General features: G+C 39.3%; 1 protein-coding gene across 2 annotated transcripts in view; it reads left to right on the plus strand.

Moving 5' to 3' along the window:
• Window positions 1-23,295, plus strand: part of TMEM200A (transmembrane protein 200A) — a 59,472-nt gene that overhangs the window by 30,890 nt on the left and 5,287 nt on the right. Inside the window, exon 2 of one of the 2 annotated variants that reach the window (XM_074896304.1) lies at window positions 8,603-8,620. The exons of the other annotated variant lie outside the window; for it this stretch is intronic. The gene's annotated coding sequence lies outside the window, so the exon portion shown is untranslated. The remainder of the gene's footprint in view (window positions 1-8,602; window positions 8,621-23,295) is intronic. 2 annotated transcript variants of the gene reach the window in all.

The raw sequence follows: 23,295 nt of genomic DNA on the forward strand, positions 1-23,295 counted from the left end.
CCACTGCCACGACTCATCAGAATGGTTTTTACAAATAAAGTTTAGGGAAACGGTCAAAATTCTCTCTGCAGTATAGTAAAGTTGGGTAGTTACTACTGTTATAACTGGATCATTGTTTGAAGCCAGGTTTTAGAAGGTTTTTTTATACAGTTGATATATATATTTTCATCATGTTATTAATAACTGATAATCTCGAATATAAAATGTTGCATGTTCTCTAAGGAATGTCACTAAATCAGCCATTTATGGTTAGAAAAAGACTTCCAAGGCCTTTAGCATTTACTGAAGACAGGAGTATATACTGTTTGGGGGGGTTTATTTGGGGTTTTAAATTTTTTTATTATTTTTTCATAGCTGTCAAACATGTTAGTTTTGAATAGTTAAAGAAAATCAGTTGAGGTGACAATGAGGAAAACACAGAGCATCAGGAGGAAAAAAAACAATAATCAAACCCTCAAACAACCCAGAATCAAGCAAAGGGAAAAAAAGTATGAAAAATGTAGCCCTTCTTCAACTTTATGTTGCGGGATCAAAAACAGGGATTTGCGTAAATGCCTTTATATGGATTAAAGTCACTTATCAGTAAAAAAGTAAACTTCAGATTCTTCTGAAACAGCTAGTAAGTCAAAAGACAGTAACAGTGCCAAACCTGTAAAAGTCTTAAAGCCTACAGTCCATTTAAAAGTACCACCTCGATCCAGCAGCACTTACTTATGCGAGATTTTCAGCATCTCTGTGTGAATCTTTTACATAAAAACTTCAGCAGGATTACAGCTCAGGAAAGAACTGCAGGAACAGGAAGGTGTTAGGACCTAACCCCAATTTGTGCATCTGGGAAGCATCCACCACCTTGCAACACTGAGTGTTTGATCCTGCATTTATTTGATGGAACTTCAGTTCAGTTTCCGTGTTTCCTCACAGCGGTTGATGGCACCAAAGGTTGCAGCCCACCTCTTGATCCCATTACTGTGATTATTTTAGGAAGAGGAAAGCCTAGGTTCAGAATCTGGGAAAGCAGGAGAAGGAAGACATAGCATGATACTTGAATATTTGCTTTCTATTGCATGAGGGAGCACATAGAGTAGAATACTTCAGGTCTGTACTGTAGAATAAGGCATTTTTCAGTCTGCAATATATGATGATGTTTTGCAAATATTTTTACATTTATTTATCGTAATAGATTTAAGCTTAAAAATAGCTTGGTTTGAAACATTTTAGCTACTTTACATAAGGAAACCCTCAATGTCAGGTAGAGTACTTTTTTTCTGATTTCTAATGCATCATATGCATCATCGGTGAATATGGTACATATTGTTAGTGTTAATAGGTAAGATCTTAAAGAAGTAAGTATTACTGTGTTAAAAATGAACAGCAAAATGTTTTACCCTAAGTTATCCTTTCTTGATGCACTACATCTGCTCTTGTGCTTGTTCTTTGTACTGGCTACCTCAGATCCTGATCTCCTTCTCCCTTGGCCTCAGTCCACAACTTGTGGAGCATAATTGCTTCAAGCTATTAATGCCCAGAGCATTTTAGCTTAAAAAAAGTGAAGCACGCTTGTAATGCTGTCAAGGTCAGCTTCAATATTCATATCCTTAAAGTTTAGCATACATTTTAACATATTGCTGGATTAAACAAGTTCTCTGAGAATGTAGGAAGTGATGAATCTGTCCTGCTTAATACTACTGGGAATTCTGAAGGTACCATAACAAATTATTTCATTAGAGAGAAAAACAGCAATGGGTTGTTTCAATAGCAGAGGTGCAGCTAACTCAAAAAATATAGTTGTTTTCAAGTGTCTCAGAGTATGTGGCACAAAAGTAAGCAAGCATAACATGATCATAACCCAAGAATAAAATGGAGCTGGAAGTGAGAAGAATATTTCTAAATATTGGGATAAAGCAATCCCAGTGGAAGGGTGGAACAAATACTTCACTTTTAAAATGGGTGCTATAGATTTATTGAAAGAGATGATAAAGGGGTTTTGACTGTAAAGTAACAAACCAGACATCCTTTCCAGTCTAGTACTTTTAAAAAAAAATATCTGGCGCTGTCTTTGCCATTGGTAAAAACTACTTGTTTTCTTCCTAGATTTTAGTTTGACTTTAAGAGCAGCATTGAAGAGAGTATTTAAAAAGCAATTGAAGACACATTTTCACCTAATTAGCAAGAGTTTATATTTATAGAAGTTAATCTGAATGTTAAAGTCCTCTAGTTGACATGGTACAAAGCATAGGTTTCTTTTTAATTTTGTGTAGAGAAAGAACACAATGTTTACTGAGCAGTTGAATATTAAATGTAAAATATGAATAGGTCCCTATGATGAAGACTGTGTCTAGGGGCCGGCTTTAATGTTGCAGCAAGGCAGACTGTACAGGGAAAAATAAAGCTTTATATAATTTGTTTATTCTGTTAATATGTTTACTTTTCTGTTTGTGTAAACCAATCAATTTTGAATGTGTGATAGATTCAGTAATGTAGCCCTTGTATAGTCATTTGTGCATGTCACCTCCCACTCAGATGAGGGAGACAAGTGACTCAGATTTGTAAATCCCCAGCAGAGCGGACAACGGTAAGACAAGTCTCGAAGTCCAAACATTTATTAACTTCCCACAATGTACTAATTGGACAGGTGATAATTGGCTAAGTATATAATGAGTTGTGGCAAACAATACACTATGCCTTGCATTTCTTAATGGTAGTGAAGGAAAATGGAAAAAAGGAAAGGAGGGAGATAGAGTGGAATAGAGATCACCGGTCTGGGTTTCTTCATCAGTGCCGCCATCGAGGTTTCCAGGAGGCATCCATTGTCTTTGCTTCACTTCACTCTCTGGGTCCCCCTCCCCCTCGATTTATACACATTTTCCTTGGGTCTGTCCCCTAGGTTGGCCCACATACCTATGTATCCCATGTATGGGGAGGGGTAAGGTGTTTCATGGGATGGTGTAACTAGCATGATCTTGTCGGTCTTTGTTAGCATATTGAGGGGTGCTAACTTTAATCTGCATTTTGTGGATAATGAAGCAAAGGGCATTCGCTGGACAGATGGCCCTTGAAATTTGACCAGGTGCACCAGAGCAGAATCGGCCTGTCTCCTCCACAGGGCTCCCCCCCTCAGCTGCATCCTGTGTTATTTGGGCAGCCTTACCAGCTTCAACCTCCCCACCTTCCACCCCCTGACTATAGTTTAATCTTGTGAGTGTTTGAGGCATTCCTTAGCTCAGAGGGCCTCCACTCCCCCTGCTAACTTTTATCTCTTAGGCTGTTTTTCTCAGTCCTTGTTTCTCGCAGGCCTGTTTTTTGTTTTTACAAGTCGTCTCTCACAGTGCAACAATAGAAAGATGCACAATTTTGAATTTACATATATTTCAGCATTTTTGTTACTAAGTATGTTAATAATATTCATGCTAAGTCCTCAGCTTAAATACTAAACTGACAGCTTTAGAAAAAAATATTGCTGTTGCCCATATGTCATAGTAATATTTTATAATAAATAATGTTTTCTCTGTACCTTTAAGATATATTATTCTTTCTTCTCCTCCCCTGTAATTTTCTACAGGAGAGTCCTTCAGAAGTTCACAGGTGGGCTGTGAACTACAAGGAAACACATTAAAAAAGCAAAATTGAAAGACTTCATAATTAGGTCCTTTTGGAAAAAGACTGGTAAATCCTTCATAGTATCTTTGCTAATGCCTTCTGAATTAACAGATTTATTTTATACACACAAACACACATCCTATATTTTACTGCTATATAAAGCCTACTGTAATTTAAACCAGGAATTACTTAATTTGGGTGTCATTTAATGTAATTTAAATCTGCTTTTTCTGTACAACTCAAAACCCCAAGCAGACCGGACTACTGAAATAAAGAGTGGAAAATACAGATATTTTGTCCCAAAATATTGACAGACATCACCCATTAAACAAACACATTAGGGAAGTGAACAATATGGCCTGTGTATTCTTGTTTGAACGGGTTTTCTTCCTTTTCCCATTAACAAAGACTGCTAGACAGTAAATCCCTACAGAGCTACAAACGTCAAGATGTGAATTCATCTGTTGAAACCTTTCCTGAAAGTCTTAAAACCCAGTTCTTTATAAGGGTAATGTATGAGGAGAATAAGGCAGAAATGAGGAAGGAACAGCTGTCTAGGGAAACAGTTATAACAATTACTTGGTGATTAGTAAATAGGAATTTGAAGTACGTGTTCCAAGGTCAGAGCAAAAGAGCCATGGCCCAGTTAACAGATGGAAACTGGGAAGTTCAGATGCTTAAAGGTGAACCTTTCTGTAATTGCAGGTTCAGACCCTAAGGGTAAAAGTGTCAAAAACTTCTGAGTAATTTAGAAACTTCTATTCTGAATTAAGATTCCCAGGTAACTTCTGAAAGAGGTTCTGAATCACTCTTTAGTTTTACGCTAAGCTTTTTTATGCTTTAGTTGTTCCATTAAGAGGAAATTAATATTACAATTTTTAAAGTGTTTTAAATTCTACTGGTGATGATCTCTTGATGACATAATTTTTATAGCTATATTTGGGCATTCTGGAACATGACCTTATTATGATATTGTCTAAGAGTAGGTTCTGGTATGCTGAAGTCTGGTTATGATTTGATAGGTAAGAAACATGGGTTTGGATTGCTTAGCTTGGAGCATCATCTCTTCCTTACCCCTTCCATATGCCAGTAGTGTAAACAAGTATTCGTTAGTATTCCATGGCTAACATCATTCTTCAAGAATTGACACTGCGTGGATGTAATGTACTTAAATTCTTGGTGAAATAAAAGTTCTTAAAAACTGACCTCTAGTACAACCACATGTTCTGTCAAGAGGAAAGGATAGGAATAAAGACATAGATGAATAAAGGTGTTCTGAAGAATATATGCTTGTTGCAGCCTATACAAATCTAAATCTGTAAATCTCTCCCCAAAACACGTGTTGAGGTCCTATGTGTACTTTGTCTTTTTCTTAACACCCCTGTTCTTTTTAAAGCAGTATGTTTCTGTGATAACTGTTTCAACAAAGTACAAAGAAAGTGATGTGGGACTTATGATTAATCAGTGCTGAATCAGGGATGCAAATGGTAGACAGTATTCATTGTGGAGGAATGGGAACAGATAATGTAGCCTGAACTACATAAGTTCAGAAGAGGATTGGATTAATCAGCAAAGTGTTTGTTAGGAGGAGGCCAGGGCAAGCCCAATTCAATTGAATTTCAGCATGTCACAGCTCTCCAAGCCAGAGTGTCTGTATTTAAATTCAAAAATCAGTGTTAGTGCTGCTCATCTGGGTCACACAGCTCAAATCAGAACATAATCAGGAGTTGCTGGAAAATTGAAGGTTTCATAGAAATACTCTGTTGGCTGTACTGCACTTCATCAATGTTCTTCAGCAATGCTTTTTCGAAACAAGTACTACATGGTAGTGTAATGCAATTAGGACTGTATGACAGCTACCAAGGACAGGTGTCACTGTGCTTATTCATGAGTAGAACAACAGTAGAATAAAGCAGGGGAGGAGTAGGGTGCTGCATTGTGCATGGATTGTGAGTTTCCAAGCTAGGAAAAGATGTCACGTTTGTATCTCAACTTTTGGCCACCTCTGAGCTCACAGGAAGCTTTTGGAGTGACATGAATGTCCCAGCAGTTCTTAAAGCAGTTTAGGTGACACCATGGTCTGCTTTAAGTATTGCATGATCTGTATCTTGCCTCAGATGGAAAGAAAATTACAATCTCACTACATATGCTGATCGTCTGTGAGCAAGATCGCATGGCATGATATTTATGGCACCAGGGGATGATGATGCCATTAACACTAGCACTCTTTACAGACATTTCTGTAATGATTTTAGTGTGAGAATATTTTATGAAGAAAGGTTCTGCATGTAGACTGCATGCAAGGGAGTCTTGTTTGTTAAGACCTATGAGCTGGAGAAGCAATAATTCCTTCCAGGCTAATTTAGGGATTATTTAGGAATCTGTCCCGCTGGTCCCAAAGCAGGCTGACTCATCTGGGTTTTTCTTGTTTCACAATCCGCTGAAGTTCTGCCCTGGCTCCATATAATGTGCACACACAAGCTTCCTGTAAAATGGGTCATTTTTTTGCTTCTCAGATGTGGAGTTTTCAGTCTAGACTTGTGGATCTGCATATGGATTATGAACTGCAAAGTTAGGAAGAGTGCACAGCTGGGTTTTCTGTTTGCAGATTTAAATCAGCTTAAATAAAGCAGACAAATATCAAGCACTAAGATCCTAATACGTTGTCTCTGCTTTCAGCATGCATGGCAGCAATGAGCTGAATGTTGTGCTCCTGTTATGGCAAAGACATGTAGTAACAGCCCTTAGGAAACCATCAGGTTCAATATTGTCACTGACTATTCCGAGGTATATGGAAGGCTCCTTCTGTGTAAGTGGCACAGAAAGGCTGCCACATGGTATTAGTAAGCACATAATAGAGGTCTACTATACAAGCATCTTTCCATGGCTTGTAAAATGTGACTTGGAACTGTATGGAGGTGGACTGTCCAAGTGAAAAATGTAAATGCAGCTTTCAGCCAGTCTGAAATGCTGGCAATATTCATGGTTGCAGTCTGCAGCTCACCAGAAGTCCTTCAGAGATCCTGAATAAAACCTTCTGACAAATAGAGATTTGCCAACAAGAACAACAACAGCAAAAATAACAACATAACCTATCCTATTTTCTGATAGTACAGAAATTTCTAATTATGTAGTAGGCATCTTATTTTCGGATCTTTCTCTTCTGAATTTAGCTTTCGAGGGCTACAGCAGGGATGTTGCAAGTGCCCTCTCTTCAGACCCATTCTTTCACCCACTCAGCAACTCAGCTGTGAAAAATTGCAGAAGGCTTGTGTTAAATCTTTTCTCAAATTCACAACTATTTGAAAGGCAGAAGCATCAGAGTTGGCTGGAATTGGGAACGCTGTCAGTTGGGATGTGCCTCACTTAGAACACACCCTGGGATATCAAGGCAGCGTGAGAAGCTGTATGCATGTGCCAGGGCAATGCAGGCATATTTCCAAGGGAGCCAGCTGGCATAAGTGAGGTTTAGGTGCTTATGAACCACCCAGAGTATTGTGTAATCCTCTGTCCAGTGGTGGCTGTGTTCATTGGCTATACTGAATCAACATTAGAGTAGTCCATGACTTCTGTAGCAAGTTTTCTTGTTTCATATTAGTGTCTTAGCAATGTTCTAGGATAAAGAAACTGAAGAGTAAAGAAGCCTAAATGAAACACCTGTGAAGTGGTCATTTCAGCCTCTGGGCAGGTGATGGTTGATCCTTTCTGTAGAGGAAAAGCAAGTGTGATGTGAAAGGCAAAGGAGGTTCTTGTTCTGTAAAATCTTATCCTCCAGCTGAACCTGGAGGATGTGATCAGCTTCTAAATCTGCCAGCAGCTGCAAGTGTATCTGACTAGTTAACTCCCACAGACCCTACACATTTCCTACAAATCAAACAGTTCTCATAACCAGATTCTTCTTTTACCTTCCCTTTTGGTTTAATTCTCATATGTCATGTTTTTTCATTGCTTGCGTAGGTTTCTTTGTTGATTTGATTTTTCCTTGCTTCCTAGTGTGTTCTCATTTGTTATCTTCATTTCTTTGGCATTTGCATTGGTTAAATTACATTCTATCTCTGATGTTCCAGGCTGTTTGCACATACTTGCATGATCTGGTTCATCTCTCTGCAGGCTCCTCTGCCTCTTTTTTCACTCTGGGTGGTCGTCAATGTTTGCAGGTCTGTCAGCCACTATTTCAGATGTCAAGCTCAGTTCATGTTGTACAGAATTTTTTTCTTCTAATATTTGCTCTGCTAATTCTTGGGCACATTTCTGCTAAAAATAACAGTTGTCCTTTCACTTTCTCATGTATCTGGCTTACTGTGGCATTGCTGCAGTACTTCCATGGCCTTGAACAAGTAGTAATTACTTTATTCACATTTTAGTCCCATAATGAACTTGAGCTCATTAGGATATGTATACTGATGGAGCTGTCCAACCCGTTTATTTTACCCATGGTTTTCTAGGAAGCGCATTTTCTGCAGAATCAAAGCCCTCAAGGCTTCCACAAGGAAGTGAAAGAGTTACCTTAGTACCTGTCTTCAGAACTGACCTGTTAGCACAGTATCTCACAAAACCAGAGACTGATTTACTTTGGACACACTCAGGTTGGTGTTAACTGCACTAATCTGGATAGTCCCAGCTGTGCCATAATGTCTGTTGTGTTTTAATACCCGTTGCCTCTTACTCCACACTTACATTGGTGTTGCTGCTGTCTTTCCACCAGGAGGAACAAGCATTGAACACTGACCTTTAAACACAACTGTGAGGAAAGAGGAATCATAAATAAACATTTGCTAAAAAGTACTCATGTATTTTCTATGAATTTTAGTGAATACATTCAATTATGCATGGATAATTTTAATTTTCTTTTTGCTTGTTGCTTTAGCTGTCTAAATAAATTTATTTCAAGTAATTTGGTAACACATTGCTAGCCTTCTACTGAAAAAATAATTAATTGGTGACATTGTATTTCACTCTTTCCCTTACACTCTGAACTGAAAACTTTATGGTGGACTGCTGGCAGCTTCCTGCTGCTCAACCTGTAAGTACATTTTCTATTTATCTCTCTCATCATTTCTTCATCCTGCTTTTCTTACACAGAGCTGGTAATTTTGCAGTAGTTAAAGTAGTTAAAAGGAAAAAAAGTAACCCATACTCTATCTGTTGGTACTTGGTAGTCTGATGAGTTTTACTGACCTTTTCTTTCTTTTCTCCTCAGCAATGCATTCAGAAATTGGGCTAAAGGTTAGACATAACAGACTGACTGATACCTACAGATGCTCTGTGATGAGCTGAGAAGACCCTAAAGTCATGAGACATAAATGTAAATTTTACACTAACTGCAAAAACTTGACTCTGTATTTTCTGTCTTCTTGACTTTTAACTCCTCATTGATATATTATCTCTTAGTTGTTTATGCTGTCTATATTTGCATCACAGATCAACCAACAGCTTTTAACAAGGTGCCTCTAATAACTTTGGTCATGCATTCATTTTAGTTTAAACGTGCCTTACTTGTAAGTGCTTGATTCTGAACATCATGCTGGCCTTGTGTAAGTCAGGAGGATATTCATTAAACTGATATTTATCTTTGTAAATAACAGTGACTTATGCAGGCTAAAGAAAAGTATGTAAAATAGTAATAACATGAAATGATGTAGCAATAGCAATGTAAGTAAGGAACTCAAGGAGCTAAAAAAAACAAACTGCAAGGTTTTTTGTGAATAAATTGCAACCTATAATACACGCTAATAAAAGTTGACATCTCCAGCTAAAATTAAAATGTTACCTAGTATCAGTCAGTGTTAGCATCTGTCCTGATCATATGGGTCAACTGAGATCATGTTTTAAATTACACAGGGTAGCTCAAGTAACGTTAAAACACGGATGTGTAGACTTTGTGAATGGAGGTGATTGAAATTGTGCAACACACTGGATAAGCTAGCATGCTATCGGCAGTGCATCCATTAGTAGGTCTTTAACTAGGGCACCACACTTTAGCTAGCAGTGCCATTTATCATTCCTCATGTATTAGGAATATTCTCATTTTTCTCAGGTCTGGCAGCCTACTGTTGCACAGACTGTCTATTAGGGACTCAGTCTTACTGGAACAACTGGATGGAGCTGGTTTTCTGCAAAATAGCTGGACAGGTATGTGCTGATTCATAGATGCACAATGAAGTAACAGCAACTCTGCTATCTTTCAGAGGCCTTGGTCCCTGGAAAAGCAGTGTATATCTGAAATGTAGAGCAACAGGATGGAGTGTAGATGTCTGAGGTGAGAGAGGCCAACCTTTTAAGGGTTACAAAAGAAAGTTTTGTAGTAGATGTGAAGTCCCCTGCATGAACAACACTTGGGCATTCTGGAAGCAAGTAGAAGCGAGGAGGTAGCAGTTCTTCTGCTCCATTTAACTGTCCTTACTTTATGTACCACCAAGGAATTGTTTGGTTTTAACCCCCAATGCTGTTCACAGATTGTTCATTGTAAAAGAAAAAAGGGATTTACTAAGCAAATCATGTATCTGTATAAGTGAATTCTGATACCAAAGCTTAAGATACAATTCCATAAATGTGACCCACAGTTATTTCAACATGTCTTTCTCTTAGCATCTCCCTACTCATAGGTTACTTAGCTGCCTACGGGTTCTTCCTGTTTGCAGTATCCTTAGTTTTGGGTGTTAAAGCACAGAGTGGTTATTATAACACAAGTGATAATGAAGTTGATTAAAAAGTACAGAAGAAATTGCTTGTGAGGGATAATTTACATAATGGCCTTCATATTGCCATTTCTATTGTTTTATACATGTGAAATACTAATTTGCGTCTTGAAACTGCTGCTCTTATATGTACTTTGTAACTTGCATTTTACCAGTCAACCAGCTGAGTAGCAGTGTGGATGCTTACAGGTTCTACTGATGCCCCCATGTGGATGTCTGGCTAGATCACTCTAGTCTGAAGTTGAAGACATGGTTGAGTTTTACTGTTAATTTAACAATTATTTCTGTGACCTCCATCTCCATTAATGGGCAAAAAAGCTTGACAGTGTGGGATACCAAAAGTATTTTTGAACTGTGTTTTCCATTTTCTATGAAATACTGCTTCACTGTCACTTTTTTGTATCTAGCATTTGAAACTATTGTTGACATATTGGGAATAGCATCAGTTTACTTATTTTTTGTGTCATTCCTGAGACCCCAAAAAATTTTTATTCCATTATTAATGTCCTGATAATAGCTATGATATAATTATGACCTAATTGGTTTGCCAACACAGAATAACCTAAACCTCATACACTATTTTTTCTGCTCCTGTGGATTAATATAATGATGTTGTCACTACCTGAGAGTCCACCTGCAAGTGGACTGAAAGTTAGTGTAGACATGCTAGAACTATCTTTAAATGTGACAGCTCAGATACTGTGACCTTGCTGGTTATGGCAACAGAGACCTTAGGAGGAGCTGGTTGGTCTTTCTTGGCAGGGTAAGTTAGCTTGTGCAAAGATCTTCAGTGTAAAAGACATCCTAATGCTGACCCATTTTTTTTAGTGTTCCTTAGATCATAGTTGTCAAAGATTTCAGAAAGCAACGACTGACTAGATGAGCATAAAGATAGATAGGGCCACAGCTGTGCTGAAGCAGTTACTCTGTTGGCCATATAAATACTCTCACTTTGTGGCTGGTGCACTTGAGGAACTCAAATTCCAGTTCTTCCAAAGACCCCTTGCAATTCTAATGACAGGGAAAAAAGTCTCCTGTTGGTGGAGGGGCCTGGCACCCAGGACATCCCACTTTCCAGGCAAGTGTCTTGACCACTAATATAAAACAATGCTGCCAGGGTTAATGGACAGGTAGCAGGGTTAAGTTTGTGGCTTTCAAAGTTACTTTTTGGTCCTATGTTCTTAAGTTCTGCTAAGTTGGGCAATTAACATCTTTTTGTGCCTCTGTCATGCACTGAAATTTCCAAGTACAACTAAACAGTGTAGATACCTAACTACTTTTCAGAGTTAGTCTCTTGCATTATTTGAGTTTTTTTTGGAAAATTGGTCCTAGGTCTCTGACAGTAAACAGAATGCTAACTCCTACTCCTTTGAGTTTGTACATTTTATAGAACAAGAAGTATTTTCTAGGTCAGAGGGAAAGCTTTGCTCAGACAGTTGTGGAGCAAATAGCTTTGATTTCATACCTAAAAGGTATATTACTTAAGACTTATTTGACATAACTACTTCATTTTATTCCTGTTATTGTTTGATCTTACAGTTACTGGACTCTACGGTGGGAAATTACAGTTGTTAGAACCTTCTAATTAACATGATTAACTGAGCATATAGTGCAGATAAGGACATTTGATTGGTCTCATGACAGCTGGTCACTGCCTACATTAAGTGTGTGTCTAGGCTGGAGATTTCACCTCTGACTAAATCAAGTAACAGATTGCTAGTTAAGCTAGATGTTGTGAGTGTAAATAGTAGCCAAAGCACTCCAGCTTTGTTTGTGCTTATATACCTCCATACCAAGTGCCTGCCACTGTTTTATTCAAAATTTTGCACATAGGAACTGAAGAACCAGTAATCGTAGTGCTTGTAAATGAAGATACTTCCTAACATTTTCTATCTTGTTTCATGTTTGGTTTTTATTAGGAAACTGAATTTATCTGGCACACTGAGCCCTGGAGTGTTTTGTCATGCCTTTCCTTTGCAGCAGATGACAGTGAACATACCTTTTACTCTGCTTTTATACATTCAGTCTTTTAGAAACATAGAATCATAGAATGATTTGGGTTGCAGGGAACCTTAAAGATCATCTAGTTCCACCCCCCTGCCATGGGTTGGAACCTTCCACTAGCCCAGGCTGCTCAAAGCCCCGAAGAACCTGGCCTTGAACACTGCCAGGGAGGGGGCAGCCACAACTTCTCTGGGAAACCTGTCCTAGTCTGTCACCACCCTCACAGGAAAGAATTTTTTCCTTACATCTAATCTAACTACCCTCTCTCAGTTTAAAACTGTTACCCCTCATCCTATCCCTATACTCCCTGATAAAGAGTCCCTCCCCATCTTTCCTGTAGCCCCCTTTAAGTACTGGAAGGCCACTCCACTCTCCCTGGAGCCTTCTCTTCTCCAGGCTGAACAACCCCAACTCTCTCAGCCTGTCCTCATAAGGGAGGTGCTCCAGCCCCCTGATCATCTTCATGGCCTCCTCTGGACCCGCTTGAGCAAGTCCATGTCCTTATGTTGGGGGCCCCAGAGCTGGACACAGGATTCCAGGTGAGGTCTCATGAGAGTGGAGCAGAGGGGGAGAATCTCCTCCGTTGACCTGCTGGCCACTCTTGATGCAGCTCAGGATACGGTGGCTTTCTGGGCTGCGAGTGCATATTGCTGGCTCATACTCAGTCTTCCATCCATTCCATCCATTAACACCGCCAGGTCCTTCCCCGCAGGGCTGCTCTCAATCTGCTCACTGCCCAGCCTGTATTTGTGTTTGGGATTGCCCTGACCCGTGTGCAGGACCTTGCACTTGGCCTTGTTGAACTTCATGAGGTTTGCACAGGCCCACCTCTTCAGCCTGTCCAGGTCCTTATGGATGGCGCATCCCTTCCCTCCAGTGTGTTGACTGCACCACACAGCTTGGTGTCATCAGCAAACTCACTGAGGGTGCACTCAACCCAATGTCCGTGTCACCAACAAAGATGTTAAACAGCGCTGGTCCCAACACCGACCCCTGAGGAATAGCGCTCATCACTGCTGTCCACTTGGACATCAAGCTGTTGACTGCAACTCTTTGAGTGTGACCATCCAGCCAATTCCTTATCCACCGAGTGGTCCACCTGTAAAATTCATGTCTCTCCAATTTAGAGACAAGGATGTTGTGTGGGACAGGGTCAGATGCTTTGCACAAGTCCAGGTAGATGGTATCAGTTGCTCTTCCCTTATTCACCAGTGAGTGCTGTAACCCCATTGTAGAAGGTCACCAGATTTGTCAGGCACAATTTGCCCTTAGTGAAGCCATGGTGACTGTCACCAATCACCTCCTTATTTTCCATGTCCTCTAGCATAGTTTTCAGGAGGATTCACTCCATGATCTTGTCAGGCACAGAGGTGAGACTGACTGGCCTGTTGTCCCCCAGGTCCTCTTGATTTCCTTTTTAAAAACTGGGGTCATGTTTCCCCTTTTCTAGTCATCAGGAACTTCACTGGACTGCCACAACTTTTCAAATATGATGGATGGTGGCTTAGTCACTTAATCTGCCAGTTCCTTCAGGACCCTCAAATGCATTTCACCTGGTCCCATGGACTTTGTGCACCTTCAGATTCCTCCCTGCAGTGGGAGGTTCTTCATTCTCCAAGTCCCAGCCTTTGTGTTCTACATCTTGGGTGTTGTTACTGGAGCCCTTCCAGTGAAGGCTGAGGCAGAAAACATCTAGAAACCTTTACAAAATTTGTTTCATGACTTGTGATTGATAGCTGATCAATACTCTGATCTGCATTGTGTGAGCTTGCTTCAGAATTCCCATTAGTTTTGTGCATTTCGGATTTCAGTTCTAGGGTTGCTGGGCTTTAGTAATATCTCACAGTTTTCACTTTTCTTAAGAAGCTCCTTCTTTTTATTCTTTGTAATGTCTAAAAGATAAAAACTGAAAAAACCGCAAACTAGAATAAATGCATAAAGCTCCACATGCTTCTTTTACACATTTTAAATTAGATTGTGCTCATAAAGTGATTATTTTCAATAAAAGCTTTACTTTCTGTTTATAGTGAAAGCAGATCAATTGCATGGCATAAAAGATTTAAAATAGTCTACTTATTTCACCTGTAAACAGAGATAATCCAGTACGTTTTCTAATTATTGAATATGAACACTAATAATGTGAATGGAAAAATGTGTCTAAAATAATCATGAATATTATAGCCAATATCTGCTTCCATTTGTAGTACTGATTTTCACTAGAAAATGGGTTTACGCAAACTAAAGTGCAAAAATAGCTTAGAAACAGATTTTGTCACTTTAGTCATAAAGGACAGTTATCACCTTACTCAATTTAGGCTAAAAAAACCCTAGCTGTTTTTTAGTAGGAAGGTTCAGACAAACTGGAGAATGCAAGCAAATAAAAAGCAAAAGTAAAGTCTAGTATATCCAGTTTTTATTTTCCTGTATGCATATTCTAATTTTTTCTTCTAGGAAGAAAATGAAAAAACTTTTATTAGTTAGTCACCTTTTAAACACCTTTTCTTCAAATTTTATAAAGCTGCTTCCCATTTTTGTTTCCACAGCCTTTTTTTAGCTCCTTCTTGCTTTCTGTTGTAGCTCTGTAATATATTTTGGAACAGGACATGATATATCTGTGCATAAGAGATGAAAATTTCTGTATATAAGTAAAGAAGTTATTGGCGCACACTTCTGAAAACAAGTTACAGCTCTCAATTTATTGATAATTTAATACAGTGAATACAGAGATTACAGCAGGTATTCCACAAACAAATACATCCAGTGCATGAGAGCTTGTGTCTGTCATCTAGGACTTGAGCTAAACTGGTACAGCTACAGAGAGCAGGACAGCTGGGAATCTGGGACGTAACACGTGACGATGGTGGGGCAGGTGGGTTTACGCTGCATGAGACAGGTGCTTTGTGGCCTGAGAACATGTTTGGTTCAGTGTATGATGGCTGGGAAGCTGTTCTAGACATAGGAGACCTGGTGCCAACCTCATGTTACGTGAGTTTTACATTGGTAAAATCCATCAACCTCTGTAGCCTCACACCTGATTTACTGCGGTGTGCCCATAGATGTAGTTAAGGACAGAACAAATTTAAAAGTGTGTGCAACTGGGCCAGCCAAAAGCTTGTGACCAAATCTAGGCCAAGTCATAGAGCAGTGTCTTGAAAGCGAAGTATAGAAACTCAGATTCCTTCTTTCTCTCTTTGATGTGTGCTCTGTGCTTTTGTGAGTGGCTAATGAGCTCTGTGTAATGCTGCCAATATTGAATGTTGCTGATTTTGCACAGAATTACAATATATGACCCACTGAAAGGATCAGGTTGAAGAAGAAATAATAGTAAAGAGGATAAGCAGCTCAGGCATTTATCTTTGTGCAGTACTGCTGGGTGTTCACCTTACTTTTGACCTTGGCGTAATAGTTGAAATAATTAATGTATATGGCAGATACTGTAAGTGATGAAGGCATTCAGAAGGGATTTTTGTTTGGTGTGATTTAAATAATGCAGTCATGGCATTCCCCATATCTGGGTAACAGGCATCCTCACTTAGCTTACACTTATGTTTATCAGTATTTCTGAGTTTTAAATTTTTAGTTCAAATTCCATAGTTAACTGGTGAATTGTTTCAAGTTACTTTAGAGCCAAATAAACCCCCAGGTGTTTTCCAAAAAAAAAAAAAAATTACATCAGTAAAACGTAAAGAAAGGCATTCGCAGACTGGAACAAGTTCAGCATTGGAGCGCCCAGGGAGGTTGGGGGCTGAAGCTCTTGTCCTGTGAACAGACAAGCAAGTGGGGTGAGTTCAGCCCTGGAGAAGAGATGGCTCTGGGAGGACCTAACAACAGCCGCCCCCCAGTACCTGTGTGGAGGGATCAAGAAGAAAGTCAGGCTGTTCACAGTGCCACATGGTGTTAGGACATGAGGCAGTGGACTGCTGCAACAAGAGAAGTGCAGACCGGCTATGGGGAGGAACTTTCTCCCCCTGAGGCAGTAGGGCAGTGGCTCAGGCTGCCCAAGGAGGCTGTGCCAGCTCTGTGGGGGTGTTTGCAGACCAGACTAGACACAACCCTAGGCAACCTGGTCTGACCATGAAGGGAAGTTGGACTAGAGACCTCCTGAGCTCCCACTTAGCTTGGATTATGCAGTGATCATATATATGATCCTGTATCCACACTGTATATATGAACAAGGGCTCTGACCTGCTGAGTCAGAGGTTAGACAGTGTGTCCCAAAATGTAGTTTGAAAACCGAAATTGCACTCTTTGAGCTCACTTCACTGTGCTTTCTAAAGGAAGGAGAGACTTGCATTACTGTGGACACAAACTGATTAGCTGTGAAAGTTTCGGTATTGATCAGTTGTAGCTTTAAGCGTAACTAAGTTCTATTCCTTGTTGAGTTGTTCACTTAATAGTAATGAAGTACAGTTTTATAAAACTAGTTTAGTGTGTTGTGGGTTTTTTTGATGGGTCGTGTCCATCCCGTCCGTGTCATCCCCCCCCCCCCCCCCCCCCCCCCTTCCAAGTAATAGTAGAGGGTAAAAGATTTTTTTGTTGTAATTTTTGTGGTGGGGTAATTTCATAACCTTTTAGCTGAGTCATTATGGAGACATTTGGTCTAAGATTTTGAGGAAGGCTGGATTGGGAAGTTGGGTTACTCACGGTCATACTTGGACTTTCCTAGCTGTGAGAGTCCTGCTTTAACACAAGGCAGCAGACAATCATAAAGGTCAGGATAGGGAATGCCATGGCCTAGGATGTGAGTCCAAACGGAGACTTGATATATTCAGTGTGGATTCAGTGTGGCTCCTTCAACTACTTGCCACACTTGAAAGTTGCATACAAGTCACTTGGATAAAAGGGAGCTATTCTTCTTTATACCATGTAAAGGTACCTTTTTGCATGTTTGAAACCAGTGTGACACAGTATAAAAATGAGATCTCATAACTCTCATTAAAGCCTGCATTTGTTTGTTTTTTTTTTTTTAAATTAATTTTCCTTTCTTAGTTTGTTTCAGTATCCAACTTCTTATAGTAGAACAATGAGCCGTTTCTCTTTTGTTTCCAACGTGTGTTCAGTCCATACTTTAGATCCACTCCAAATCAGTGAATTTCTGTCCTTCACAATTTGTGGACCCCCCTGGATTCCTTAAAGCAGTAAAAATTTCAGTTTTTTTAAGAAACTGCTGATGTGCCATGTTTAGTTCTTTCACAGATTCTGCAGAACTAAGTGCTGGACCCCTGTAGTCTTGCTTGGACCAGCACAGTGTAGATTTGAAAACCACTGCCATTAGATTTTTTTTAAATAAATGGATGACTGCTAGACTTCAGATTTCCCAAAAAATGTTGACATGTCCTTAATACCAAGCCTTTCTTTTCCACTTTCAGGTACAAAGATTTTACTATTTAACATGGTACTATTGTAAAGCAAATACAGACCATTTGATACAGCTTCATGGTCTACCAATGTCCAGGGAACCTCAGTTTTTAATGTCTGCAGTGGACCTTCTGCCTGCTGCTGCCACTTGAACACGCTCATGCCTTTGCATTGCCTGACCCGTGTGCAGCTTGCCTTTTCCTTTCTGTGCTGTGAAACTGCTTGCACAATTTGGCCTGCTTTCATAATCTGGCTGGCAACCAGGAGGTTAAAAGGACGTGATTAGTCCCTAAGTTTATCCCTTTACAGTCTAAAAGAGGCACAATTAAATGGAATTTGAACCCAAAGGGTTTGTTTCAGCTGAAATTTCAAAGCTTTAATGTTTTAAATAAGCATGCAATTTCCTATCCTTGGCTTTTGTTAGCATGACTTTAAAATCCCAGTTGAGGTTATGAAGATTTTTAATACCACATTTCACATGCTTTCTTCTCACCTGTTGTCAATTAAAGTAGACTTAAAATACCCCATATTCATGAATATAAAAGATGTCTTTTGCTTGCTTGCTTTTCTTTTTTAATCTGTTCAATCAGGTCATTTTTTGAGGAATGGATATGAAGAAGAGATGTTTATCATAAGGTAGTCCCATTGGCATGCTACACAAATGGAGGGGGTTGCTTGTTAAACTGCTAAAATAAAATGTAATTTGAGATTATTTTTTCTGCTTCTTGTGGAATACCTTCTGTTTGGCTATTACTGTATTATCTCTGCCAGAATGGTTAATCTCTTTAGGCCTAGAAAGTTGCATATTTCTACCTTTGGAATAGAACAGATTGTACCAGCTGACAACCTCTATACATAGATAACATATTGATATGTATATATTGTACATCAGGAGAAAAATATGGATGTGTTAAATACAACTTAATATTGATTTGTTTACTCATTTGTCAGTTCTCTTATTACTTTATCATTTGCATTCTTGATTATGATAAATATTGTATGAGTAAACAGTCTCTCACATACCCCCTTCGTTTCTAGGACTCTTGAGTTTATCAAAGGTAAAAGAAACTTTCCTTTATGGCAAAATTTTTCCTCTTGTTAAAATTTGAAATTTAGTCACTTAAATGATAAATCAAGTACCGAAATCAGCTGAAATAGTAAGATAGAACATGCTGTGGAAATATAAATCAGGTTCTGTCACACACTACTTTTTGCTGCAGTGATGTTTAATTCTTTGCTGAAACACAAGAGCTCTACTTTTCAGAAAGTTTTACATGAAATTAAACTGCAGGGAAATGGCATGTACAGTTTTGATAATTTCACATAATTAAGTTTCAGTCATTTTTCAGACAGTAAATGAGAAAAAAAATTGTGCAAACTACAAAGATCATAACTGGTAAGGGACACTGAAATATATCTGAAATAAAACAATATTAAAGAAATACCATTCTAGTATTTAGTTTGCTTCCTATCTTTGCTGCTAGTATACATATAAAATTAAGTGTAAGATCTCAGTATAATTAAAATGACTACATATGTATTCAAAAAACCTTAGTTGTAGGTAGAAGTAATTGCTTTTGTAGTCCCTAAATAGTTGAAAAAGTTAGGTAAGCTTTCAGGTACCTAAAATAGAAGCCCCAAGCTTTAAAGCTTGAGAACAAGCTTTAAAGTTGAGAACATTTGCTGAGAGATTAATTAGATTTTTAATAGTTAAACCATCTCTGAAACAAAGTTAGTTGACAGCAGTACAGTTAAGGTGATACTAGTCATTAGGGAGAAAAGAGGTATTAAGACGGAGGCCTCAGAGGTAAAAGAAAGAAAGAAGAAGTTTATAGTTTGTGGAACCAGAAGTTAGTTGGAGCCACTAGAAGATGCTCTGAAGTAAATTCCTTACATTGAATCTGTGCTCTTGCACACACATCTGCCAGAATTTCCTGGGCTGCCGAGCATTTAAGCTGTTGTCTAAATAGCAGCTCTTGCCTCAGCTGCTGTTAAAACAGGAATGTGCAGTCTGTAATAGGCTCTTGCAGTTGACACATCTCTTGTATCTGGGAAAATCAATCAGTGACTCAACTGGGCTCAAATCCCATCAAATCCTATCCCGCCCATTTTGTCATTTGCTTAGCTTCCAAAGGCTAACTGGGTATTAGTTGTGTAGATGGCTCCTAGCTTCAGAAAGACTCTTGAGTCACTCATCTGCCTTACGTCTCTGTGGAGGTGTCCAGGCTGTTCAAGCTGCTCTGTGCTCTGCAGCTACTCTTGAGTCCCCAAGTCACCTGCCTCCTTCCCTTTCTCTAGGCTGGCAAAGTCAGACATGGGTAACGCTAGCAGCATAAATGCACTATATTTCTGTCTGATCAGCAGTGATAGCCTGATGTACTGGTAGAAGAGAAGGGTCCTTGTCCAGCTGTGCTAAATTACAGTTCGTCTGTGGTAGTTTACCTGTGCCTTACCTTTGTATCACAGAGTGAATCTACCATTTCTTTGCTGATTTGTTTGACCTCCTGATTTGATTAGGAAAAATACTTCATTCTTTGCTTGGCGAATGCAAGTCTAGTGGTTACTCACAACAAACTGTTTTGTGAAAGCTGCTTTTATCCTTTTGCTTAAGTTTCTTTTATGACAGCTTTTTCTTGAGCATCTGAGCAACATTTGCCCATATAGAAAGGTGATAAAGGAGAATCCCTTTCAGCCGTTCTGGCAGCCTTGGCTTGGGTAGCCAGTGTAATGTAAGGAAGAAGCAGATGTCACACTGCATCCCAGACTGGTGTTTCTTCTATTATTACCCATTTTGAATCACATCTGCAAACCTTTCCTGCATGAGTTTATTATTCTGGCTCTAGTATTCTCTTAAATGGGCATCAGCCACTGTTGTGCCTCCTTACTCACCACCCATACTTTTGCAGGTGTCACCCACATCTTTGACTCCTTTTTTCTGTCCCAGCTCCATGGCGGTATGCAGACTTTACTGAGGCTACAGTCGCTTGAGATATCTATCAGTGGCAGTTGTTGGGAAGTCTGTCCTTTCTTCATGCTAAGGGGCTGTCATGGTTCAACCCTAGTCAGCAACTGCACCACACAGCCACTCGCTTACTCCTCCCTGGTGGGATGGGGAAGAGAATCAGAAGAGTGTGAGAAAACCCATGGGTCAAGATAAAGACAGTGTAATAGGTAAAGCAAAAGCCACATGTGCAAGCAGAGCAAAACAAGGAATTCATTCAGCACTTCCCATCAGCAGGCAGGTGTTCAGCCATCCCAGGAAAGCAGGGCTCCACATCACACGTAACGATTACTGGGGGAGATAAATGTTATCACTCCTAATGTCCCCCCTTTCCTTCTTCCCCCAGCTTTATATGGTGAGCCTGACACCATACGGTATGGAATATCCCTTTGGTCAGTTGGGGTCAGCTGTCCCACCTGTGTCCCCTCCCAACTCCTTAGGCACCCCCAGCCTCCTCGCTGGTGGGGTGGGGTGAGGAGCAGAAAAGGGCTTGACTCTGCATAAATACTGCTCAGCAATAATGAAAGTATCTCTGTATTATCAATACTGTTTTCAGCACAAATCCAAAACATAGTCCATACTAGCTACTACAAAACAAAATTAACGCTACCCCAGCCAAAACCAGCACAGGGGCAAACAACAACCTGTTATTCTATTTGCTGCTGGGATTTTTAGGACATCTCCTAGAAAGCGTGCCAGATGCAGAGGACTGGGCTTAGCCTGCAGCCTGGGTGAAAGGTGAAGTACGTCTTGCTAATGGCCATTGAAAGGTTAGAACTGAATCGTCAAGAGCCTGAGTCATTCTCTGTGTGAACAATGCAGAGGGAGGGTGAGAGTGAGCAGGAGCTGCTTTACAGGATCTCTACCAAGACAAGCTTTTCTTGGGTGATCTTTGAGTGACTGACAGGACTGGTGTCAGGGCCACTCTGTAACAACAGCACAATGCAAAGCAAAGCTAAATGTAGAGGTAAATCTGGGCCACTGCTGCTTTCAAGACTAAAACCCTAAGCTGTCCAGGTCTTTGGACCTGATGTTCTCACTGAAGATGATACAAACAGAGCAGCTACAAGGTTAGAGTGTTGCTCAACATTTGTTCTTCAAAAGGAGCTTGGCAGCTGTTGTGCTTTTGTATCAGCAAGACGGTAGTGTTTTATAAAATGAATTACAGGCCTGTCTCTTTTTTTTTTTTGTTCTGTATTCCACATCCATTTTACCATTGTTCGATTTGTTTTAGAACCAGCCTGTGTCATTCACAGTGCCATCGAAGAGATGCTGTATGAGCTCTTAGCGTAATCTTTATTTACCTCTGAGTCAGTCTTCTAAATCTTTGCTTTTTCAGAAGTTTGAATTCAGACTTCAGGATAAAACTAAATGTAATCACTGTACTAAGTTAAATAAGAGAAGCAGCATTTGTCACTGGCACTCATGTGGTGAAACTAAACAGATTTTCAGAATAAATCAAATGTATCTACAATGTGACTTTATTCTAAATATAATATTTTCTAAAAAAAGATTTCCATCTTAATATGCACTTTATTGTAATTGGTTTCTAAAAAGCTGTCAACATGAAGTGAAATCATCTCATATCAACATGTCTATTAATACTATTGATTTCATTAGATGTAGAGAAGATCAAAATTCAAATGTTAATATTAAGTAGTTTATAAGCCTTACCAACACTGTGGCTTATTACAAATTATTATTTACGCACCTGGTTGTGATTTTTCCAGTGAAAGAAGATCTAATAATATTGATGTGAACTCAATATTATAAAATATTTATAAAATATGTTTGTATCTTGTTGCAGCCAGACTTTTTTTCCCCTGCACCCAAATTCTGATACAGGTAAAGCGAACAGAGGAATGACATGTTCCCCTGAAATGCTGGGTGGAAGCCAGCCGTGTGACTTGAGAGATCTCACGTTCTCTCCCACTTTAAGAGATCTCAATTTCTGTCTGTCCTTCAAGTTACTGGAGACCAATTAATAATGAAATTGAGATGTGGTTTTCCTGAAATTTTTGCAAAATTTGCAGATGAGAACCTCTATAGAAAGACACCCCAAGATGTTTAAAATATTTAGCAAGCAGATGTGAGCTTATTCCATTCACCCTTTGGTACACTCCAGGTAGCTGTGATAAGCACAGTACAGTACACAAAATGACATGCCAACAGGCAGAGTGTGGATTTAGCACTAACCTGCCGTACCTGTGCAGTTCCTTGGCAGCCCTGAGAATGACAGAGTGGGTTGATTTGTGCCTGTAAAATAGCATATGAATATGCAAACTCCTTGTCCCCCTCAGAGGTCTGGGGTCTGGAAAAGAACTAGATTATAGCTAAATTACTATTCATTTCATTAAAGATATGCCATAATTCTCTTAATTTATTTCATAGATAAAATTAATTACATTTAATTGAGTCTTGACAAAATGTAACAGCTTTTATAATGGATGACTCCTATTTATTTACGTTTAGAGATGCAAAACATTGTTTTACAGAATAATGATCTTCTGTTTTAGCAGAAACCTTTAAACATATAGGCATATGAGAAAGTTTTGTTTTAATTTTTAAAGACTATCAATGTCAAATAAAGTTCTTTGGGAGATTTTTTAATTGTTACATTTTTTAAAAATGGCTTTT

This window comes from Athene noctua, chromosome 1 (assembly GCF_965140245.1).
Source record: "Athene noctua chromosome 1, bAthNoc1.hap1.1, whole genome shotgun sequence".
Taxonomy (NCBI): domain Eukaryota; kingdom Metazoa; phylum Chordata; class Aves; order Strigiformes; family Strigidae; genus Athene; species Athene noctua.